The sequence below is a fragment of the Crocodylus siamensis genome, chromosome 4 (assembly GCF_052110815.1).
Source record: "Crocodylus siamensis isolate JL-2025a chromosome 4, ASM5211081v1, whole genome shotgun sequence".
Classification (NCBI taxonomy): Eukaryota; Metazoa; Chordata; order Crocodylia; family Crocodylidae; genus Crocodylus; species Crocodylus siamensis.
The window spans coordinates 48,114,251-48,140,620 of record NC_143398.1 but is presented as its reverse complement, the minus strand read 5'-3'; positions in this window follow the sequence as shown (position 1 = coordinate 48,140,620).

Sequence of the window (26,370 nt, the reverse complement as noted above, 5' to 3'; positions counted from 1 at the left end):
AAATAATGCCACTCACTCCGTGGAGACTGGCATGGCTGACCCAGCCACTGCTGCCCATGTGGCAGAATCCCCCAAGAAGCAACAGCCCCCATTCTCCCAACTGCCAAAACACTGCTGGCTTTGTGGGCCAAATAAAACAAAAAAACAAACTACTCTGCAGGGTAGATCTAGTCCAACCCCTTACTTAAAGGGCCTGAAAGTGAACACCAAATCCTTAAAACCATGAAGGTTTTAATGAGGAGCTAATATAGAAAACAAGACTGGATTACTGCTAATATTACTGAATTAGAGAGCAACTGCCTTTTGAACTATTTCATGTCTTGTAATTTCATTTATGTGTTCTCGAAAGATAAAACACTAGTTTGTGTCCCATAATTCACTTTCACATCTCACAATATCAGTTTTGATTATCTGGTAAATAAAGCTTCCACCACCTCATGAGGTTTAGAACTTATTTGTATTCTCATTTTATTGGTGGAAAAGATGAGATAGAGTTAAATGTCTGATTTTGGGGGAAGGAGAGTTCTAAATGGTCATTAGTTCTTCAGGTTTCAACCAATTCCCTCTATTTGTGGGAAAAGACTCAACACTTCTGAAAATTAGACCCCATATATGTCAGAATAACCCAAAATAAAGTACAATTTTTAAATACATATTTTTTTTATATATATATATATATATATATATAGGTTGAGGTGATTTACCCAGAAACACAGCACTAGAGCCAGGATCATAACCCTTAACTTCTGACTTGCAGTCCTGTGTTTTGATCAGAAGACCATCCTTCTTCTGCACCTAGAATGACTTCTTAAATTGCATTTAGGCACAAAATTAAAGGTTTCACTAGCCTTTGCTGCATTACAATGCTCTTGTGGAAGTTTTTTTTAATGCTTTTTTTTTAGAGTAAATGAACACAAAGTTCTATAAATAGCCTTTAAATTACTGTCGCTATCACATACATTGTGGAGGACACTAAATCTCCTGGGAGTTTGAGCTGTGTTAATTAAATCCAAAAAACCTCCATAAGGTCCAAAGCATGCTTAATGAATTAACATGGAAGCCCCGTTGAGCAGAAGCCTTTTTAACTAGTGAAACAAATCAACTCACATTTTATTATTATCCACTTAACAAATTAAATCTGTCACTTTATATCATATGAAACCACAGTTTTTCATAAATGCTAATTAAAACCATTAAAAATGGAAATCTTTTTCCAAGGGGCTCAGGCAAAGTATGAATATTGATGCAAAGAGATAGGCCTGTTTGTCCTTATGAATGAAAGGGAGAACTTCTATTACAGCAATCTGTACTGGAAAAAAAATCTTCTGGGAATAAGCATCGAAGCCTAAATAAATCTGAGATGTAGAAAAAGGATTCAGAAGATGTTACTTAAAGGAAAGTCCAGTTGCCATTTCAATGAAATAATATAACTGGTTTTGAAAGCTGCAATCAGACTTAAACCATCAAAGCTTAAAGACAAGCTCTAAGTGAAAAAGAACCATTCCATTCATCTCATTTGGAGCCTGACTCATGGTTTTTTAATTCTAGGTTTTAGCAAAACAGTTACTCCACATAAGTAAGCATTTTTGGCTTAGGTAAGAGCTGAGTCTCCTAAGAGTGGCAAAAGGAACCCAGAAATAATTTGGATTTCATAAGCAAGATATACACTTTGACAACCCTTTTTTTAAAAAGACCCCAAATCAAACCCTGTTTAAGAGATACAGTAAGGAATAGATGCAGATAGGTTCTGGCAAATTTTCTGCAAAGAAATTCCAAGCAGAATGATCATTTATTATGAAGAAACAAAACAAAATGCACAATCTAAAAATCCATGAGACACACCTATAGAACTGTTTAAGGAGCCACACAATCTCCTTATTTTAAATATAGCCTTTTACCCCTTCCTCATGAATCTTTTGTACCATTTCAATGAGGACATCTCTTTTTTCCAGACTGCAAACTCTGTAGGACAGCTCACTTTCAGAAACTTCAAAACTAATGTTAAATATCAGAACCTTTGACTTTCAGAGCTACAGTTCCCATTTTTCAGCCAGCACTCTTGGAAACTTCAGAGTATGCTCAAAAGGTAGCCTTAGTAATGTGCAATGATATAAGAAATATAAGATGTACAATAGCATACATTCACAACTTTGACTGTAAGTTTTACTTAGGAAATTTTGCTAGATGACAACCAGTAGCAAACAAAATAGCATGGTTTTAACAAAGTGATGCATTCAGATACACACTGAATTTTCTCTCTCCCAAGTATTCTAAATATATGAAGTCAGACCCAAAGCAGTGTTTCAGAGCTGTCCAATGCAATTGTTGTTTACATTTATGTTGTCACATGATACGCTATAATTTTCTTGAGCAGAGATTATAAAAATAGTACATTTCATGGTATTTTATTATTTCAAGTAAATACAACATGAGTGTGAGTCACTCTCACATGATTTATAAGGGACACACAGGGAGGAAAACCCCCCACACACAACTTCTAAGAGACTACAGGGTATGCTCAGGGTCAGGTGAAGAAAAAATAACACCAATTTGGAATTCAAATAAAGGAAACAAAAAGGGCAGTTCAAAGTCACATCCAATCAGGTTTTCAAATTAGCTCAACATTCAAGAGGCAAGATGTAGAAAAAGGATTCAGAAGATGTTACTTAAAGGAAAGTCCAATTGCCATTTCAATGAAATAATATAACTGGTTTTGAAAGCTGCAATCAGACTTAAACCATCAAAGCTTAAAGACAAGCTCTAAGTGAAAAAGAACCATTCCATTCATCTCATTTGGAGCCTGACTCATGGTTTTTTAATCCTAGGTTTTAGCAAAACAGTTACTCCACATAAGTAAGCATTTTTGGCTTAGGTAAGAGCTGAGTCTCCTAAGAGTGGCAAAAGGAACCCAGAAATAATTTGGATTTCATAAGCAATATACACACTTTGACAACCTTTTTTTTAAAAAGACCCCAAATCAAACCCTGGGGAATATTTTTTACTGGACCAGCTGTACAGTTGGGAGGCATACAAAAGAGCTTTTGGGTACTACTGTGCTCTTCTGCAAGTCTCAGGTCTTCCTCAGGAGACCCAAGGACAGGCACAACAGTATCCAAAAGCTTGTCTGTGTCCCTCCCAACTATACAGTTGGTCCAATAAAAGATATTGCCCACAAAAATCCTTGCCTCTTATATTTTTCCCACACCATCATGGCTACAAGAATACTTGAGTGTTCAGAGAGTTTTGCTCTTCATCACTTCTTATGGGATTTTTCTCTTGACAGAATAAATTCCCTCCAGTGAAACCTCCCGTTTTCTCCAACCCACCCCTAACACATGGAATGAGGAAAGCATGTTAATAGTCTCTACAATTTCTTTGACCTAACGGCATTCATTGCCAGGAAAGGAAGAAGTGAAGAAATATGTTTGGAATTAAAGTCAACCAATATAAAGCATGCATCATTTTTGTTTTTTTCCCCACAAATGTCTTATGACAGAGGTGTGTTGTAAGAACATAGATTCTCTGATTTTTATATCTAAAAATATGTGGTGACATTTGAAAGAGGAAGTGTGTGGCTGTGGGACACACTGTGCATAATTTCAGCAATGTCATATTACACAAATAAAAATGTTATTAAGATAACTAAACAATCACTGTTACATATGCTGATAAACATTTCCAGCAGTTGCGTATTTACAGAACATCAAACATTTTATGAAGAGTCAGGCCCAGATTAGAATATAGTTTGTCATGCTGTGCCCCTTACCTTACTTCTTGAGTAGCCCACTGAAGTTAGGCTGACAACGTGGCAGTAAGGTTCTACTCAATGTAAGCAAGCTCATTGTTACATTAAGTTTTTTCAAAAATAGCTTGTCCCTTGATTATTTTCCAATAGCATGAGCAAAAGGATTTATAAATATATATTTCCATTCTTGTGGGTGTCTTTTGCAAGAAAATTACTGTCATAGACCTTATAAATAGAACAAATCAAGCAGTAATTGCTGCATTTTTATCTTAGTCAGATGTTGTGAAGATAAATGATTAATGAACAGTACTAAATACCTGTGGTGTCTGTCTTACTATAGACAATTATTTCTTAAATGATATAATTTAATGTTAATGGAACTGTAGTTAAAAAAAATCTTGATTAGTATTTTAAGAACAAGGCACGGTCCTCAAATGGTTCTGAAGCTGGGTAAGTCCCCAAGTCTTCAAACACTTTCATGAACTTTTTCCTTATCCTTTTTCATATCCTTACCTTTCAAGTGCATGCATTTCTTGAAAGCTTTTCCATCCTTGTACACTGCTAATCCCCTCACTGTATTTAGTATCAAGTTTTGTCCACTAATGCTGAATTTCTTGTTGAAAGTGTTGGCTTTCGAAAAAAATTAAGCTTTGCCTTAGTTGGGTAGAAGCAATGTTCCAGTGGAAGAGTAAAAGGCAGGGGCAGATAAGCCATGATGTTCAGTAAAAGTACTATTTCAGTATTTTTCTGTGATTGGCTGTTAGCACTGACCCCATGAATTTATTTTGCCGTCTGTAGTGATGTACCGATCTGAATAAGCATGAAGCAGTACAGCCTTGTTAACACAGTGCTCACCTGGGCTAATTTGCGAATATATTTTAGCTTGGCCAGTGTGCCACACTAACTAGTTTGTTCAGAACTAGCTCAGATATCCTGACCATACTGTGCTGTATAGACACACTCTGGACAATCTCATCCAAGAACACACATTCATCTACCATCTCTGTACTTATAATGCACAGCCTTACCTCCCTACTCCTCATCTAACTCCATCACAAACTAAAACCTCACCCTGCCTCTGACATTTTCTCAGGGATATCTAGCTGTCGTCTCACACACAGCATGGCTAGAATCTAGTTCTTTGCCATGCCCACCATGCCCTCAAATCTACCTTCTTTCTTTCTTGACAAATACCACCACCTTACCTATCACTCAGAGCCAGAAGCACATCATCTCATCCATCTGTATCCACCTGTTGGTCTTGTCTTACAATTAAATTTTAAGCTTTTTGGGTCAGGGATTTTCTTTTTGTTCTATATGCAGTCCTTAGCTCCACGGGATCTTGACCCATGACTACAGCTCATAAGTTCTGTAATTAACAACAGCTCTCTGTTCAAATTGTACATGGGACATAGCCCATGTGAACAATTTCCAGAATGGTAGATAGTGTTAAATTTCTTTTGCACAGTTTCTTTAAACTGGGCTAGTTTTGTGTAAAATTGCAAACAGCAAAAACAAGGTTTCAAATGTTCCTTTTTTAAAGAGCATCTATGGCATCTATGTATGTGAAAACATTAGGGTTATAGAAGGAAGAGGAGTTATACCCCTAACCCAGTTGCTATTCAGATTAATGGAAAACCACTTTTTAAAAAAAAATCACTTAATGTTTACAGATTATATTCTAAATCATAAGTGAAATTGTTAATAGCTTAACTCAGTTATGCCCAACCTTTTTGTCCATGAGGCCAGATGGGCAGTGCCCAGTCTCTCCATGGGCTCGATCTGGCTGGTGAACCCAATCTGGTGCCTCAGGTATGCACAGGGGAACCCTGTCTGGCTGTGTGGAGGGACTGGAGGAGCAGCCTGGCCCCAATAAAGTCATGTGAGGAAAAGGAGCTTCACCCAGCCCAGCAGTGAGGAAGTGGACATGGCCCAGTTGTAATCCAGTTTATGGGAGAGAGAACATGGCCCAAACCCAACCTGGCCAGGTGGGGGGAAAGGAGGCATGGCCACAACCTCTGTGGGGAACAGAGGTGTGGCCCAGCCCCATCTTGGCTGGGCAGAGGGAAGAGGGGGTGCTCTGGCTCTGCGGGGACTGGGAGGGGGCATGACCAGCCCCAGACCAGCTGTGCAGGGGGAGGGGGCATGACCCAGCCCCACAGAGATAAGGGGACACAAGCTAGTTCTAATCTGGCCACATGGAAGGGTGGGGGGGAAGTCAGTGCCCGGCTCTGACTCACCACATAGGGTTTGGGATTTTGGCAGTGGGGAGAGTGATGGTATTAACTGCCACTGCTTCCCTGCTGCCAAATTTCCCTGTGGGGAGGCCTGCAAGCCAGATTTGAAGGCTCTGCAGAGTGTATTTGGACCACAGCCCAGAGGTTGAGCAACACTGGCTTAGCTGGTTAACAATTTTCAGTTGTTCACTGTGTTGAAAAACAAACAAAAAGTTTCAACTTAAATTTTCAGTGAATTTTGTGCCTGACTTGAAATATCAAAACCCCAAAAGCTGAATGTATATTATATTAAAAGGTTTCAATAAAAATGGTTGTAAGTAGACATTTTTATTTTTCAGCAAAGCAAACATTTTAATGCAATTGGTTTCAAATAAAAAAAAATACATTTTTCATTAAAAAAAGATTTTAGTGGGAAATCTTGCAAAAAGAATTATAAAATATCCTTTCAAAATTAACCACACATTTCCCTCACAAATCTAATTCTTACAGTTTAGGATGATACCTGGGTATTTTATGGAAAGTGCTATCCAATAATTAATATCTAAGCCCCCAGATGATACTAAGGTGATCAGGACAGCCAACATGGATTTGTCAAAGTCATCACCATACTGACCAACCTGATTTCCTTCTACAACAAGGAGGCAGGTTTTGTGGATAGGGAAAGAACAGTGGATGTGAAATACTTCAGTTTTTGGAAGGCTTTCAATGTTGTCTCAATAGTAAGCTAAGGAAATATTGTTTAAAATGAAACTTCTGTTAAGGTAGATGTATAACTGATTGGATAACTGTGTTCAAAGTGTAGTTATCAATGGCTCACTGTATAACTGAGAGGAGGTATTGAGTGGAGTTCCCCCAGGGTCTGTCCTGGGTCCAGTACTATGTAGTCAGAGTACTATGGAGCAGATCTTCATCGTGGAGCAGATCTTTCTAAGCACTTGGAGGAAAAGAAGGTGATTAGAAACAGTCAGCATGGATGCACCAAGGGCAAGTCATACTTGACTCACCTGATTGTCTTCTATGATGAGATGACTGGGTCTGTGGATATGAGGAGACCAGTGGATATGGTTTACACTGATTTTAGCAAGGCTTTTGATACAGCCTCCCACTACATTCTTGCAAGCAAGCTAAGGAAGTGCAAGCTGAAGAAATGGACTGTAAGGTAGATAGAAAACTGGCTGGAGCATCAGGCTCAGAGGGTAATAATCAACAGCTCAATGTCTTGGTGGCAGCTGGTATCAAGTGGAGTGCCCCAGGGGTCAGTCTGGAGGCCAGTTTTGTTCAATGTCTTCAACAACGGCCTGGAAGAGGACACCCTCATCCAGTTTGCAGATGACACCAAGCTAGGGGGAGTAGTAGATATACTAGAGAGTAGGGTCAGGATTCAGAGTGACCTAGACAAATTGAAGGATTGGGCCAAGGAATCTCATAAGGTTCAACAAGGACAAGTGCAAAGTCCTAAACTTAGGATGGAACAATCCCATGCACCAGTACAAGACAGGGGCTGACTGGCTTGGCAGCAGCTCTGCAGAAAAGGACCTGGGGGTTACAGTGGACAATAAGCTGAATATGAGCCAGCAGTGTTCCCTTGTTGCCAAGAAGGCTAACAGCATACTGGGCTGCATTGGTAGGTGCATTGCCAGCAGGTCAAGGGAAGTGATTATTCCTCTCTATTCAGCACTGGTGAGGCCATATCCGGAGTACTATGTTCAGGTTTGGGCTCCCCACTACTGAAAGGATGTGAACAAATTGGAGAGAGTCCAGTGGAGGGCAACAAAAATGGTAAGAGAGCTAGGATACATGAGTTCTGAGGACAGGCTGAGGGACCTGGGCTTATTTAGTCTAGAGAAGAGAAGACAGAGAGGAGATTTTTAAGACATGGCTAGACAAAGCTTTGACTGGGATGATCTAGTTGGGGATGGTCCTGCTTTGAGCAGGGGGTTGGACTAGATGACTTCCTGAGGTTCCTCCCAACCCTAATATTCTGGTTCTATGATTTGAGGAATGACTGGATATGCTGCAGTAGAGAACTGGGAGTTTAGGGGAATGCAAGCTGACCATGGGTTAATAGTGAGCTCTTGCTGCAAAAAAAAAGGCCAATAGCCTTTTAATAACAGATTGTATTAACAGGAGTGTTGCATGAAAATCAAGGAAAATGATTTTTCTACTCTAGTCAGTACTGGTGAGGCCTCACCTGGAGTTCTGTACCCAGTTTTGGCACCTGCACTTAAAGAAAGGTATAGCTGAATTGGAAAGAGTATGGCAGAGTGCAACAAAAATTATTAAAAATCTAGGAAACGTGACTTGGAAAAAAGTTGAAAGAACTGGAATTATATAGTCTGAAGAGAAGACTGACTATGGATTTAATAGCAGCCCACAATCAGGGATATCCAACTGATTTGACTCCACAGGCCAAGTCCAGACTGCAGAACTTCTCACAAGCCAGAAGAGCTACATCCAGCAGCAGGGCAGTGGCTTATCAGCATATCCCTGGAATTCAGCAGATGAGCATTACTGCCACTTGCCCCTCCATTACCCATACTATGGATTTTAGTCAACAACAGCAATCAAGGACAACAAATACAGCAGTGGGCAAAGGGGTGGCAAAAGAGAGGGATGACCAGTGGCAGCATCCTTTATGCCCTGGATTCTGAACCCAGGCCAATGTAGCAGCTCCAGCAGCTGTGCCGACAAGCCCCACGGGCTGCAGTTTAACTACTCATAGGCTGCTTGAGCCACCACTTGGACAGCCCTGGCCTACATGAATAGTGTTTATAAACAGGATGGTGGTAGACTATCCTCTGTGGTTGCAGGGGTCAAGATGACAAGTAGCAAATCTCAAATTGCAACAACAGAAATTCAGGTGGCATATCAGGAATAACTTTCTAAATCTTACACTGCTTAAACATTACCCAGAGAGACTTTACCCTTAGAAGTTTTTAGGAGTAGGTTATCTGGGAATGCTTATCTGGGATGATTTAGTCAAGGATGAGTCTGCTTTGAACAGAAGATTGGATTAGATGACCACCTGAAGTCCCTTCCAACCTCTTCTTTCTATGATTCTATTAGACTCAGATTCTATTAAACTCCACCAGATTCAGAAGAATGTGAAAGGAGGAAGTATATGTTCCAATATAACTGGTTTTCATTGTATTCTCCTTCTGGAATAGTTTGTCTTAATTCCTGCACTTAATTTTTTGTTTCTTGCAGTGTCCCCATCACATTCACCTCTTTGCAACCAATTATATATCAGCTAAGGAAACATACATATACCTGAGTGGGTGTACATAGAAATTGGATTCTTTAGTTATGTAGAGGTGGTTCCAGAGGATTTAAAATACACTGTTATTATTAGACCAACATGTGCTACATGCTCTAGGAAAGTAACTACAGTGCAATCACTGCAAAGGAACAAATTACTATGTGAAATAGAAAAAACAATATTTGGTTTGGGTGTAAGATTCTGGCACATTGTGGTAAACTGTTGAATGTATATTTTCTTAGTCAATAAACTGCACTTGGGCTCCATCAAAATTCCTCATCACTTAACAAATTTTTCAGCTTCATCAGAAATGCAGAATCAAAACCTGTTCTTTGTTGCTGTTATAGTTCTTTTTGTAATTAGCATTTAGACCACTATGAGACTGCTTTAACCAGGATAAATTACTAGAAATCATGACAATTATGATCTGAATTTCAAAATTTTTAAAGAAAAGAAAAATGTGTTCTCTTTCCCCCCCTTCTCTCATACAGCAGGAAAAGTCCAGGTTCCTTTTCCTCAAGCCTTTCAAAACAGAAGCAGGTTGGTTCTACTGAACAACAGAACAGGCTGGAAGCAAGGAAGCTGCCCAGTTTTCCTAATCTGCTCAAATTCCCTTCACATTAACATGCTGGAATGGGCCCAGATGATCTAGGGCTGGAAGATCTGGCACTTTCCTGCGCCCTCGCTCCTTCTGAAATGGTTTGCCACACAAAGAAGAGTTTCTATAACCTTCAAGAGAGGAGGATTGCCTTCTTATTACCATGCACCAACCCCAGCTACTCAAGTCAGGAACTGAGCTCTGGATTAGTCCCCACCTGATTTGCATGCTCTGACCATATTAAGAAGTGATGGAGGAGTCTGGTCCAAGCTTAACTCCAAGTTAAAACCTACTATTTTGAAATCCACACACATCTAAGGGACTCTCTATTAGCATACTTTACAAAGAATCACAAAATATAGATTCCCAGGCTTATTTCCTTTTCATTCTGAATTGTTTAGACCTAAAGGTCCAGAGTCAGCCCTAGCATGTTCTAAATCAGAGTGCTAAAAATATCGCCAGAATCATGTACAAAAGTTTGCTCATATCTGAACTCCAGCCAGCACCCATATGAGTTTGTAAGATACTACTTTTTAAAAAAAAGCAGAAACAGAAGAATGAACCTGAAAAAAGAATACTAAAGAATAAATATTAACCATGCCATCTGCTTAGTATCAGCATCACATCATCACAATTTAGAACATATAGTAAAATAGTGCACCAATGGAATTTTTAGGTCTAATACTGAATTCCATAGCACATGCATAAACACTTTTGTGTTATTGTTACACCTCTCCCTCAAATACAAACCTAGCTTTACTATTTTGCCAACATGATAAATCTTGGTTTAAATTAAGATTCTAAGATTTAAGTAGCCATGGGATATCAAAAGTGAGCGCCACCAGTTTGGAATTTCTAGGTACCATTTTAATTCAGAAAAATAATTGAAAAATATTTTAATGCTCACTTCTTGCATGTTCTAGTGAGCTAATGCTCACTTCTTGTAATGTTGTGAAGTTTGTTTCTTTGATGGGTCATAAAAGTTCCTGTAGTAGTTATTGTTTTCTGCTGTGCTTTTATTCCTTGTAAAATGATTCAGAAAAATATTACCTTCAATATTGCTGTAGGTATATTATCTGGGAGTCATATTTTCTCTATTAGCTTTTCAAATATAGTATAACTTTCATTCAGCTTTAAATGAGCAGCAGAGTCTTCCTCTAAGGCAAGGTCAGCTATATAAACCAAATTTGCTTCCTCTTTTTCACAGAAGATTCATTTTGCATTTATTACACTAAACTCTTAAAATGAATGACTAATATTACAGCATCACTGTTTTAAATACTCACAGGCAAACTGAGTAATTTTAACACATTTCTACAAGAATAGCAGGTTCTTTTAAAAAACATCTGCTCTGCAAAGTAATTCCACTGAAGCTATCTTCCCCATTATTCTTTCCCCAACAAACATCCCATGTTATAGAATAAGTATGTTTTATTATTGTATTTTTCTAATCTTGAAAGTTAAATAATAATGCAAAGGAGTACTTACCTTTGCTATCCAAGAGTGTTGATACAAATTTAACATATGTAACTTTTAACATTTTACATACCAGTTCAATTTTAAGTATAGAGACCTTATATTAAATCAAAAATATTTCAATATGAACTTTTATGTAATTTTAAAAGGAGACAAGATGTTGAGTGTAATTCCATTAAATTGTGACAGTGGTTGAAAGCACATAACAGTATACATCTTTCAAGGTCTGAGAAAGGTGCCAAATAGTTACTCCTGGTATTTTTGATGTTGAAACATGTTTGGAACTAATTCAACTGATATTTTTCCTTGTTTAGTCAGGAACTAGTGAAATAAATTCTATGTCTTACACCTCATGACTTCATTAGTTCTTGTTCTATGATATATATGAAATGACATCCATGAAGAGAGAAAGGGATTTTTTATTTGCTAAAGATTTACAAAGCATAAATTCAATCCTCTCTTTTCTAAAATGTTACAGTTAAGAACTACTGTTAAGGGTCTTGCCTTCCAAGCGCCTACCTGCAAACTGAATTCAAATGTCAAGACTGAATCTTGCCAAAAATTGTTTTTAAATTTCCCCACATCATTAATTGCCAAATTATTGTGCAAGTTTGCTGCTGATTTGTTGTTGACCACCACAAACAAGCCTGGTTCATAATTTCAATGAGCTATCAGATAGGCCACAAATAGAAGCCATTAGCATCATGCAATAGCATTTGAATAATCTGAACTCCCTTCCACTAGGGCTGAGAATTCATTGAAGGACAATTACTTGTATATGGATATAAATAATAACATGAGAAATACATCGATATTCCTATAAAAGATTAACTTCTATCCACAATTAATCCCCCGCACTTTTGCAAATTTTAATTGACTGAAATTCCTCGAGTAAATACCTCTCCTCTCCACTTGCCCAAATACACACACAATATTAATTATAAGATGTAATTGCTTTTTGGTATAAAGAAACTTTTAAGGAAAGCATCTTTGAAGGTATGTTGTTTGAAAATATATTACCAGCTTTGACTCTTAAGGTGACAGTCTTCACAACATATATGCTATGTTGTGACACGGGAGAAAATGGTAGAAAGAGAAAGAGTTACCATTAATAGATTTCTTCTCAGTAATATATTTACCTGTTTTCTTGGTCACTTGATCTTACTCCTTTTGACATTGATAATAAAATTCCCCTTGACTTATTAAATGCCAAGTCTCCTGACAATCTTGTTTGTCTCTTTAGAATGGGTTGATTCTCATAGCAATCAAGCTGGAAAAGGAAGAAAGGAGACCTTACTGATGTTATGTTTGTTATCTGTTTAGTTGTAGGACGTTTTTATATACTTCCCTACTCTACATTCGGGTACTTCCTCTTTATTGAACCTGAGTAATTTTTAAACTAATAGCAGTCTAGTTCTTGTTAGAAACTCCCAAGAGGTGCTGTTGTGGTGAATGCTGGAGTTTAACTGCTGAGTCACTGTGTCATCTGACCGTATCATACATGACTTGAATTTTGATTCTAAATTTACTGAATCATATCAACAAATTAAAATCACAAGACAAGACAGCCATAACTTTGTAAACTCTTCTTTGTCAAAGATCCCTATATGGGCATAAGTACTGCAAGATACTTAGAACTTCAGGAACATAGCTCCAAACTGTTCAGAAAGGTGACTCCTCACTCAATAGGGTACATTTCATTGCTACCCTGGTAGTATCCTTCAAGTTCCTGAGAAAAAAAGATTCTTGTATTTAAAATAATAATAAACAATACAGAAATTCTTGATACTCAGAGAATTCAAAGCAGCCCCAAAACAGGAGAACACCAAAGTGATGTCAAAATACTGTGATTTCATTAGAGGCATGCCCAAAAAATTGACTTATGCAAGCTAGACCAACTGTATGATAATGGTAGAGTGTAAGAGGAGATGAAAATCATAAGAAGATAATAATTGCCAGAATAATAAAATAACTGGAACATGCACTGCATACAGCCCCAAGAAACAAGTGCGAGGGAGCAAGGGACAAAAAACAGAATGGTGGAAATCAGATTAAAAAACCCTTTGGGCTAGGGACAGACATTCAAAAAGCCCATGCCTCAATGGATTCAATCTTTTCAGGTTAATCTAACCTGCAGAGATTGAACTGATTTGCAAGTGACTACACATTCACTTTTGATTCAGGAAATGCAGGCACATACCTGCACTGGCTCAGGCTAGAAGTCGGGGGGCACTACAGCAGCCCTCCCTTCCCTTCCACAATGCTGAGCTAGCATTGCCAGGGGTGTGGCCAGGCCCAGGCACGATGTGATGATTAGGGAGGGGCTTAAACCCCCACCCTGGCCTGCACAGTTCCCAGCTGAGGTATGCCTGAAGGGGGAGGAGGAAGCAGCCTTCACCAGGCTTTTCCCTGCTTACTGCTCAAAGGGCAGGAGTGTTGCCAAACCCAGGCCCCAGGCTAGCACTCTGATGCAAAGAGGAGGTGGGGGGAGGGAAGACTTGTCATAGAATGTCTCATCATAGAAAAGTATGAGTAAGCACAACAGAATCTCTCCAAGTTCATTTATACTTTTGATGTGTTGTGTGTACATTTCTTATTTATTGGTAAAATTGTCAATTTTGAGCACTACTGACTTCACTAGAGTTAGTCCAATGCTAAGAATTTATAAGTACATTATACAAACTTTTTAAAACCTATTTTCAATAATTTTATAAGAAGGCAAATACAGTCATAGAAATACAACTGGCTAAAGAAAGTTATAACCATAGAAATGTAGGACAGGAAGGATTCTCAAGAAATCATTTAGTTCAGTCCCCTGCACTAAGGATGTAACAAATATATCTAGACCATCCAAATCAAATGACTACCTAACTTGCTCTTAAAATGGGGGGGGAAGAGATCCTCTATCTTATTTCCTCTTCAGTGAAAGAGATCCTCTAAGTATCTTATTTCTGTGTCTCAGCACCAAAGCAGTTAGCATTGATTGTTAGAAGAAAAAAAAAATTAAAACCTACTTTGGAATAAAATTAACTCCAGAGATTTTTACCGGTGACTATTAAGAACAAATGATAACTCCCCACTTTTTGACAAACTTTTACATATTGGAAGACCATTATCAAATCTCCCTTAACAACCCCCTCCTCCCCACCCCACCCCCAGTCTTCTGTGTTCTAGAAGAAACAACTAAATAATATAGCTCCTTCCATCTTTTATCATAAGTCGTGTTTTCTAAACTTATTCTTGTTGCTTTCTTCTGGATTCTCACCCAGTTATGTATCTCTTTTAAAAAATGTGATGCTTAATATTACAGATGAGACCTCACTAGCACAAGCAGAGCACAATCATTACTCCTACATCTTACATAGGACACTCAGGTTAATGCATCCCACCATGATACTTGCCCTTTTTTCCCACAAATAGAATCACATAATTAATTCATATTTAATTTGATCCATTGTAAATCCACAAATCCTTTCCTGTAGCAGTCTTGCCAAACAGTTTTTCCTCACTTTGTTTCTGTTCATTTGATGTTTCCTACGTAAGTACAGTATTTGCATATGTCTTCACTGAATCTCACCTTGTTGATTTCAAACCACTTCTCTAATATATCAAGATCATTTCAAATTCTGCTCTAAAAGCTTTTGCAACTTCTTCCAGTTTGCTGTCATCCATGGACTTTTAAGTGTACTTTTTATTCATCATCTAGGTGATTAATAAAAATATTCCATGCAACAGATTCTAGGCTAGAGCCCTGTAGAATCCTACTTGAAATACCCTTTTCTTTTAACATAGAATATCTTACGATAATTTCTAAGATTAAGTTCACATGGTTATTTGCCTATTTTATAGAAATTTCATGTACATAATATTTCCTTAGCTTATTTATGAGAATGTCATATAGAAGTATCAAAAGTTTTACTGAAGTCAAAATATATCTACTTTTTTCCCCATTGTCTAATAAACCAGTTATCATAAAAAAAAATAATAATAATGTTTGTCAAACCAATCTCAGGTTTTATTTGGGTGGGGGGTTTAATGCTTTATTTTCTAGGTACTTAGAGAATGACTTGCTTACTGGAAAGATTAAGGAGAAAATTACAAAAAGTTAGGTTAGATGCTCAATAATGTCCTGGATCCTTCCTCCTCTTACCTTAAAAAATGTAAGTATAGGTACTATGTCCACCTTTTTTTAGTTTTCAGGGACATCATCTGTCCTCCACAATCTTTCAAGAAGAAACACCAAAAAACTACAGCATTCTGAAAGAAAATCTTGTAAATTATCTTCAACTACCTAGTATAAGTAGTCAATTACAAAAATGAAATATAGATTTAGTGGTATTTAAGCACTAAGCATCAGGATTTGAGACCATACACATTAGGTAGGATCGAGTTATGTCTAGTACGGCTTGGAAAATATTTGAAGAACCTTCTGATTGCTTTGTTTTGTTCAGTACCAATTGTCCTTGTAGCTGGAGTTCATGTGAAGCAGGCTTAACAAACTAAGCATCATTTTTAATCAAGTTTTTATGGTAGTGAACAATATTCCCCATTCATTTTTGAAGTAACAAATTTCTTTTCTGGAGATTGATCACTATAGACCATAAGGTCTATGGTCTCATGACCTCTTAAGTAGATTAACATATGTTTTATATAGGGGATGTCCCTGAAGTGTATGACCGATCTCCCCTCTGCAGTTTCTCCTGGTTGCCTATTACCAACACGTGAACTAGATATTAACGCCCTTTTGTGCAGGGAGGGATAAGACAAACCATAACCATCATATATCCAGTTCCAGCAACTTTCTCAGGCCAATTTTGTGCCAGTGCTAGTCTCAGTAGAATTTAAAGTATCTTAAGAGTAAAGCTGATCAAAGAATATTCATTTACCTTTGTATCTAATCACATGACCTATGGATTGAATTATACCAGTAAGCCATGTCACAAACATAATTTTTCTCCCTATGCTAAGTAATAATAGAACAAAAAATATCATGTTCTAACAATACACCATTGTTTTCTGCCCATAAATTAAAACAGGACATGAGTTATAGGGATGAGCACTGCATGGCAGCCTGTGTATTTTTTCAATTCCGGCTACCAGCATATATATGTTCTCAGGCTAGGATTTGCCAGCTGACTGTTTTTCCCCGCAGTCCCTGAACAACTGCATGCCATTAGGCAATTTGTCCAACCTAATTAAGTCATTACCTGAATCACACACATCACAAACCTTGCTTGGACTTTGTTTGAATGCAGTTTGAGTGAGAGGAAAATACTGGGGAATAAGCTAAATTGAAGAAATGTAGTTCTTCATGCAGTCTGAGCACAGTGGTCATTTTTATTTCCTGTAGGAGTGAATTTCATGTGCCAGGTCCACCTCCTATGAAAGGTCCATCACATACCCTGAGGAGACTTAGGAACAGGATTGCCTCCGCAGAACTCAGCAGGCCATAATCACAGCAGCAGAGTCAGTGTCCCAAGCAGTTAAGGTCAATCTGACAGAAGACTCTGAATATCAGGAAATGACCATGATCAGGAGCCTGTATTTCAGGGAGCCTGTGTAGAGAGCACAGCACTTGAAGGATGATACAACTCATTATGAGTTGTATCATTTAGCAAATGTACCCCTGCATTTTATACCAACAGGAGCTTTTGAGAATGAATAGCTTTACTAAGCTGCAATCAACCACTAGAGGGTGCAGTAGAGTCACTAGAGGGTTCACAATGTAGCTACAATTATTACCAACTTTGCTTCTTTTCAAACTTTTTCCTACAAATGCCATATACGTGTGTGTGTTTGTGTGTGTTGATGAGAGATAGCCGTGTAGAAAGTTAAAAAGTGTAGTAATGAGATATGTATAGAGGGAGAAACAAACAAAATACCCAAAACTGGAACCCAGGATAATTGGACTCCTGAAGTTCAAAAGCAGGAATTGTTTTAACTTTGCACAAAAAGTGTCTTTCACCAGCAGGGTGAAACTCTAAATGGCTAAGATTTGTCAGCTCCAGACTGGCTATTCTGATCAGTAAGAAAGAGTGCGTTAAACTAAACTGGACAGTCAAGACACCATTCTAGGATTTGGGAATATGCCTGTAAACTACTTCTCTCATGCTCCTGAGGAGCATGGGTCTTGAGCATGCACTACCCACTCACATACACCACACCTGAAAATGAGGTTGCGGAGCCATCCTGAGGCTCCACTACTCTCAAGATCTATTTCCACCCTGCCTAAGAAGGGACAGGGGGAAAACATTCTGCATGGCTTCACTACCACAGTTCTGGGTTTGGGGTCTTTGAGTGCAAGGAGATGGGCAGGATATGCTCAACAGTAATGCAACCCAGGAGTACTAGAGAAACAGAATGGGACACACTCTGGGACACTTGAGTTCAGCAACACACATCCAAGGCAATGGAGCTAGCCAGAAGGCTATTAGCTTACCTGCAGCAGGACTCTCCCTTAGAAAGTATTCAATGGAGTGTACTGAGCCTAGGTGTCTCACATCTGAGGACTATTTGCTATTTTGGATCCTCTTTCTATGAAAAAGTTCAAAAGGTCTTGTCTTTTCCCCTCGGTGCAGAATGGCAACAAAACCATTGTCTACATAACTTTCTACAGGAATAGCAAAGCCACACATTGCATCCATCATCCCAAACGAGATTGTTTTGGGGTTTTTTTGATGAAAGGTGCAATTTCCAATACATAAATGAAAAAATATGCTTGTAACTTCTCTTTTTACTTTTGCGTTTGAAGTAGTCACTTATTTTTAGCACCTCAAAGCTGCTCTTGTCCAACTTCTGTTTCCATATTAGCCAGATTTCACAGGAATGAAGGGGTATTTATTTCCTAAGCTGATTATCCTTTGCTCAGATGCAAGGGCTTTAAATTGCTTTTAAAAAGGATTAATTTTATGGCGTTCTTGAGACCAAGGTGTAGTTATTCCAAGAAGAATAGAAGAAAAGATAACATTCCATCTTCTACTTATACAAGACCAAATTCCACCAATTTTCTCCTATTAGACCTTATAGTCTATACCAGGGGTGGGCAATTATTTTGAGTGGAGGGTCGCTTACTGAGTTTTGGCAAGCCATCGAGGGCCGCATGACAGGCAGTCAGGGACAGATAAAAATTAATTTTCTAAATTTTTTAGGGGCCCCACAGTCTGGATAGAATGGCCTGGCAGGCCGCATCCGGCCCACAGGCCATATTTCACCCTGGTCTACAGTAAGTCAACAACAAAGCGTCTAGGCCTTTGTGCATTAACAGCCTTAAAAGTCTTACCAAACATATGTTTTAGGACTTATCCTCAGAAGAATGTATATATAAAATAGCCAAAAGTATAAGTAATGTTACAAACTATCAAATCGTGTTTTTAAAATGCCAGGTATAAAAAAATTCTAAAAATAAATAATAATACAATACACCTGCAAAGAAACAACAATAATTATTATATTTTAAAAATTAAAATATTTCCCAAATGAAGAAAACCTCAGTGAATTTCTATTTAGCCCAGAAGAAAATGGGTCTTTAAACCGAACTGGGGCCTCTACTTGTTATTTTAATACAAACAACAAGAGAGAGATTAATAAGGAAATGAGTCTTCAGAACCAATAACAATAGCAATTAATTATTTTAAGAAAAATAATACTTCAGGGACCCATGAGGTGGCAGCAAACTTCTGTAGCAGGAGCTTTTATAGCAGGAACAGCAACACCCTTCTGCTATAGTCTTGCCTGCTATATTCTTGCAAAGAAACATTACAGTTTGATATACTTAACTCTACATTAGGGACAAAAATACCCCTCACTGCAACCACCATTTAACCAGCTGGGTAATTTCTTATAAACAAAGCAACACCCAGTGCCAGATTCCCATCTCATTAACAATTTCACTGGTCCCATTTCTAGAGCAATATATACATGCTCTCCCTACTGAACTGATGAAAAATAAACAGCACTGACTCTACAACAGTTCCCTTTAAAAATGCCATAAAATCCACTTTTCTTAAAGACAAGTATTGTTTTAGTTTCTTTTAGAAATCTTTTTTGTACACAGCTGTAAAACCTATTACCCTCCTAAAGCTAATTTACTGCTGTTGAACCATATCTATTTTTCTAGTGCACAGCCAGTAATCATCAAAAGACTAGAGAGATTCACAAAGGATGGCTCCATTAGGGAACACAGCATATGGAGGAGCAGTGATCTGGAAGGCTCCCTTGCCAGGTCTGAAGGGTTTTTACCACCAATCATAAGTATCTAACTTCCATTACACCTGTTGCAGGCTAAGGTTTATTTGATGGTTTGATACGTGTACTGCCAGCTGGAATTTAGAGCCAGCAGGAACAGATCTAGGATTTACTAAAGAGGAATGCAGGACATGCCCCTCAGGCCTTAGGGCGATGAAGATGAGGTGTGACTGGAGGCCCTGGGCCAGTGATGAACACCATATGAAGGGTGAGAGAATCTGCCCCCTGCTGCCACTGCTGTCCCCAGCTGACCCAGGGGCAAGGGGAGCCCCAGAGCTGCTCCTGCCCTGCTCCAGCCACCGCTTAGCCAGGGACTCCCCTTGTGCCTGAGTCAGCTGGCAAAAGTGGCAGCAGTGTGGAGCAAGTTCTTCCCTCCAACACCTGCTCCCAGGCAGTGGGGGGCACGCTGGGGAGGAGGTGGCAGAAAACAGATGCAGGAAGAGGGAAGCTATCCCCTGCTGAGCCTTGCACCCCATGCAGCCACAACCTGAGATAGGAGTGACTCCCAGGTCAATAGGGGACAGTGGTGGTGCATCCCTTAGACCTGCCCTAGTTAGAAGGATCCCTCTACTGTCTGTTGTGAGAAATATGATGCCATAGTAAACACTTTTACATGTTAAACTGTAGTTCACTTTGAAAAGTGACAGTCCAAACAGCTTTGTGGGGTTCCTGTTTTAATGGGGCTTTTAATGGCTTCTTCAACTTTCTTCAGTTTACAAAAACAAGGGGTCCCTGTCTGCTCCTACCTTGCATCCAACTACCAGGCTGACAACCTCAACCTGGGATCTGAAATTCGAACTGTTTTTTTGGCCTGTGCTCTGTTGCTGCAATAATGTTCACTTTTGCCTCATTATCTACCATGGGGTCTAGCTATGTTACTTCCACTGAATATTAAAGGAGCTTTCCTCAACCACCACTAGCAAGGTTGACAGCAGAGATCATTAGAACAGAAGAAGAGAAAAAGCACAATGGCAGTGAGTTTGTATATGAATCTCCCTGTTCTCCATGACTGTCTCAAGTTTTACAGCACTTACAAATGCAAAATTAGCTAATTTTATATCGTGTCAGTAGCATAAGGAGACAAGGTTTCCCAGCCTTTAACACAAATGTTTCCCATGTCTACATCCCTGTTAATTATTTCTGTCACATTATTAAGAGTACCTCTGAAATGAATATGTGATACATTGGCATAGCAAGATAAACTGTCTCTAACTTTGGAGGAAAAGTTCCTCTTTGTATTTTTCTGTATTACTATAAACCATCTGTTTTTGTACTACCCTGACTTAGAAGAGATAAAAAGATAATATTTTTCCTAGTCACAGACAATGTGCCATTGTTAATTATTCTACATTTTGAAAATTAAAGAGGGAAGCAGGTTTCAGGAAAAAGAAAGAATACATGTTCCACAACTGTTCAACAACCTAATGTGATCTTAATTGAGCTAAATTTGCTAGAAAATCGAGATGTATTTGCTAAGTAAAAATTATCTTTTGAGCTTTATTTTGATGAACTGTGACCTTTCACCAGCACTGTACTTTCTTCTTTGGACTCTGTTCAAAAGTTAAGCTAACTTTGATGCTTGAGGAAAAAAGAAGGGTATGAAATAAAACTTCTCCCTCATACAACAAAGAATAATTATTTTGAGCCTTGGAGGAAACTTCTACCTCTAGCAACCATATTTTAGATGGTTTTAAAGAACCCATAGAAAAATACAGTGGTCCCAATTCAATACATTTTGTGTAGCTGGTAGAACAAAACAATAAAAGAAAAAGACAAAGAAGTCTTTAGTATCCTGCATTAAGTTCAAGTATTTTAAAGATTTCCTAAATTCTTGATATGATGTGACTGGCACTGTTAACTGGCCTTGAAGCCACTATAAACTACCCAAGGGGTCACTTGAATAGGAATATCTTTTCATTTGAGCAGAGTTAATTTAGGGGCTCTAACCTTATTCCCATTCTTGCTGCCAGTGTAGCAAGACAGGGAAGATATCCAAAAGAAATGAGATACTTTGGTACCACGTATAGTCAGTATAAATTAAGTACCTGTTATGTATCATTAACATGGTCCTAGGGGACTGACGCTTTGCAGAAAAATATGCCGGATCAAGGAAGCACCAGGATGAGTTTTATACCATCTTTACATATGTCTGTGCACACACACTCACACCCATCCTTTGTGCAGACCTACCAAACCTCAGAAGCTTTTGGCACTGAAGTTTTTGCAGGAGCCAGTTTTACTGAACTTTACCGAAAGAAAAACAGAAAAATCTAATTAACCAAGCATTTTCATCTTCAAAAAATACAGTTTATAAAAGTTAAGAATTACTCCATGTGCACACAATGATAAATGAAAATATTCAAAATGACAGATAGACAAAGAGCATAGACAAATAAGCAGCTTATGTAGCTCAGTAACAAAGTGTATCCTCTTTGGAGCCTCACATAGAGTTTAATCAGCTTCTAAAGACACTAAATCTCACTTTGTGAGAGGCTGCATTAAGGAAGCTCACCTTGTCCAGGGTAATGAGGCTTCTTGTCTATCAAGGCTTATTTCATGGGAGATGTCTCTATCTCTGAAGTCAGTGAAATGGACACTCATCTTCTAGAAATGTGTTTGAAAAAAAAATGATAAAGCATCTTTAAATAGCTCTTAAAATTACTACAAAGGAACTTGATAAATGAAATTTGGTTGGTCAGGGGTTGGAGGAGAAAACACTTCCCTTAGTTCTTTGCAGGGAGGATCAGGTATTGGGGTTCAGGTTTTTTGCTGTTTGTTTGTGGGGGGGGTTGTTGTTTGGTTTTTATTTCCTATACCCATAGGCCTTTGCTTGAACTAATTTTTTGACTACGGAAAAATAATACAGCAATTCTTTTGTTGCAAAAACTCAGAAACACTGCAACAGGTCAGAATGTTTTTGACACTAAGGATTCCTATTTGAAATTTCTTCGTTTATATTGTGAATCATGTGTAGATGTTTGCACACCTAACAGAGCTAATATTGCATGACATCCTTCAGTATACCCTTTAAAGTCCCTCACTGCTTTGTCTTTCACATTAGCCCTCTGTTTATGCCAGGTTACTATCATTTGGGCAATGCAGGAACATGACCAGTTCTAATCCACTGAAAAGACTTTCTGATCGCCCTCATGCAGACCTAAAGACCCACTCCTTTTTTTAAGATAGTCCAATCATTTTCTGGAATATCTTCTGATGTCATTCTTTTAAAGTATTTCATTATTGGAATAGTTTGGGAAGTCTCCGACTGAGTACACCTTTCCTGAGAAAGAGTGCTGCAGGAAGGTAGGCTTTTCTTCACTCACCAACATTTGGTAAAAGGATCTCTACTGCCTGTCAGAATGGTACAGGTATTGGAAAAGCAAACTGGCAAGTAAGTCCATTAGATTAATCTGAGTATTTTTAGTAGTATTAGTATTATTTTTAGTAGTATTATAGTCTCCCTGCTGAATGTGAACAGATAATTTTGGTTTCAGTTACAAAGTACCCAGGGAGGCTACATGGTTAAAAGACTTAGTAATGGAATACTGATACTTTGTACAAGCTATCCTAAACTCACCCAAAAAGTTTCCTGGAGTCATCTTTTGCTGTCAGATCTCAGTAAAACAGGTTGTATTAATCTACCCTAGAGACAACATCAACACCCAATACGATTGTTATCAACGTATTTGACAAGAAAGTGTGCACTAGATTAGCCAACCAAAGATGGGAAATATATTTCTGCAAATGATGCCATTTGAATGTTGTAGCAGGACTGAGTCCCAGGGATTGCATGACACCCTCCTGGTGGCCTTGTGGTTCCTGCCCAATTCTGGCTCTCCAGGTACCCTCTCTTTTGCTCCCACACCAGCCATGCCTTTCTGTTACCGTTTTATTGGGGAAAAGAGAGGCTGCCCCCAAGGTCTCAGACTGAACCTTTGTCGTCTCCTTGTTTCCCAAACCCTGCTGATCCCCATCCTGCCCTCAGGCGTCAGATGGGCCCCTCCTGGCCTGTCCACATTCTCATGCTCTCCTTTCCTTAAGGGCTAATTTTATGGTCTCTGACCTCCCTTACAACCACAACCATGCCTTATAAATGTTATTGGTCATCACATAGGTAGCATAACTTTGCCCTCAAGACAATGCAATGCCACCTCAGGCCATTATACCCTTGCTGGGGCCTCAGCCTTACTGGTCTCTGCCCCTTTCCTCTAGCTGGGTCCTTTGCCTAGGCCCACTGCCCCAGACCTGGCTTCTAGGCTCTAGCCCTCTTGGACACTGGTTTCACCCTCTCAGGCTTCTTGCCCTCTTGAGCTTTGGGCACTGGCCCTGATTCTCACCCTTCTTGAACTATGGCCTTAACCCTCCAGCTTCAGGACTCCTTCATCTCACCTCTTACAGCCCAAGCTTGGGCCTTCTTGGCTGTTGCCTCACCATCATAAACCCCTGGCAGGGCTCAACACACTCTTGTTCCCCACAGGCACCCTTACAACCTTCTTCTTCCCTTGCAGGCACTTTTGGTCTACTGTTTTAAACTGCAGACCAAAATATAAGCCCTCTGGCTGTAAAAGCCCACTGTCTATATAACAAAACCCTCCTCATCCTGGGTTCCAGCTCAGTGCAAGCCCTTATCCCCTTATTTGCAGTTCCCAGGTATAGCAGAATCTCAGGCATTAGCTCAGCTATAGCCATCTTGCTGCAAAGCTCTTCCCCCTGAAGCTAGCACTGGCTTTATGTGCCTCCTAAGTCCAGCCCCCTTCCTGTCAGATGACACTCCAGTCACCCACAGGTGTTCCCATTCTGGACTTGATGACCAGCCTGCTTTTCCCCACTGTGGCTTAGCCCAGCTGCCTGTAGCTCTGTGCTCCTGAGCTGCTGGTGTGCCTGCCCTGTAACACTTGCTGCTCTGCACTTGTTTCCTGAGATGATTACTCTCCAGGGGTAACCACTACCTGTGTAGCTACAGATATGCCTGTGTGTTGGCCGCTGGTTTACTAGCCATTAGCCTATTTTCTCACTTCTAGGCCTCCCAGAGCCAGCTCAGCCTGCTGCAGCCTTCTTGCTCCCTGTTACAGATGCCCAGAGTTCATGGCAAGGCCTGCAGGGTTAAGGTTCTTTGAAGTCTTTCCCTGTACTTGCCACAAGTATTCCTTGTATGGATTAAACTTGAGCCAGCTGGTTTTTATTCAGTGATAGCACTGTCTAGTTCTTCAAGAAAACAAGAAGTAGATATGGACGGTCTCAGGAATCCTGATTTTCTCTGTTAAAAAATCCAAAAATCCCTGATTTAAAAACCTCAAATCCACATTTTTCCATGATTACAATGAAATGCCGCTATATATATAGGTATCAGTTGAATACAATGTTTTATCAATACATTTACAGTTTTTAAGCAATTTAGAAACCTACATATTTTGCCTATATATTTTGGCATTTGAATTTTTTTATCATGGAAAATCAGAGCTTCCCTTGGCTCCTTTGCTCACCAGGATGCAGGTCCAACTGTGGTTGTCACTGCCACTGCTTTGTGGCACTGAACAGCCCTGATATGCTGGTGCCCTTCCCCTGTGCAAGCCATTTCCCCTCACTCCCATTGAAGGTTTATGGGGGGCATATGCCCCCCCAGATTTGTGCACCCACAGTGGGGCCACCATACCCTACCACCATGGCCCAGCCACTGCCACCACCACCCTTCTCAGGCTGCCCATGCTGCCTCCCACCTCCCTTCTGGGGTAAAGCTGCAGCTTGGCACTTGATTAGCTGGCAGCAAAAAGAGGTAAGTGCAGCATGCCCTGCCCTCCCCCACCCCAGGTCTGCTACTCCTCGTGCTGCTGGTGGCATGGCTGATGTGGGGGTCCCAGTGGCAATGGTGGCAGCAGCAGCTGCAATGATTCTCACCACCCTGCTCTGCCCTCCTGCACCCAGTCCTGTCTGCTAGGCCGCAGAAGCAGCTCCTGTCCATGCCAGTCCAGCCAGGCTGCAGCCCCATGCTCCACTGTGCATGTGCAAAACTGGGGGACCACATGGCCCCCCATGGCCCCTTCAATACATTGTCTGTGGCACCTGACCCCTTCCCAGGACTGCATGCAGCAGCAGGGAGCCAGCCCCATCCCCCGCCCCTGCCATGTCCTCCCCCAAATGAACCACCCATGTCCCCAGCCCCAGCTGCCAACCCTGCCCCACTCCCTCCCTCACTGTGGGGGCTCAGTGCAAGCCACTGCTGCTGCCTCAATCTGCCTCCTGTCTCTGCTCCCCTCCATGCATTGCCTATGCCCACTCCCACATAGACTTAGCTGCAGGCAGCTGGGGAAGCTGCTCTCCAACAGGCTGCCTGGCTGCATTGCTGGTCACGTGTACGTGTGTGCATACATGCTCGTGGTGACCCCTGCATCTGACTGGCCTCCACCTGTTCCCCCCAGCCCCAAGCACCTGGAATTCTGCGAGCCTGCAAGGGGAAACCTGGTGATTCCCACATTTTTCTCCTTTAAAGGAGAAAATCCATGGTTTTCCAAAGTTGTCTGTGGCAAATGGACAACCCAGATCCCTGATGATCAAACAATTACTCTGACTAAAGACAAGTTAGGACTGAAACCCATAGGACTATACTAGTAAAGGATCTTGGTGACATTTTTAATATAATTCTCCACCTCCCTAACATTATTCCTGATACTACCCCTGGCTGCACAGCCATAGAAGGGAAATGCAGAGACTGAAGCAAAGGCCAAACTAATTTTGTACGTTTAAGAGAATGCATCAGTTGCCCTTGCTTTGAATTGATCAATACAAAAAGATGCTCAGTTCAAAGACTAGACTA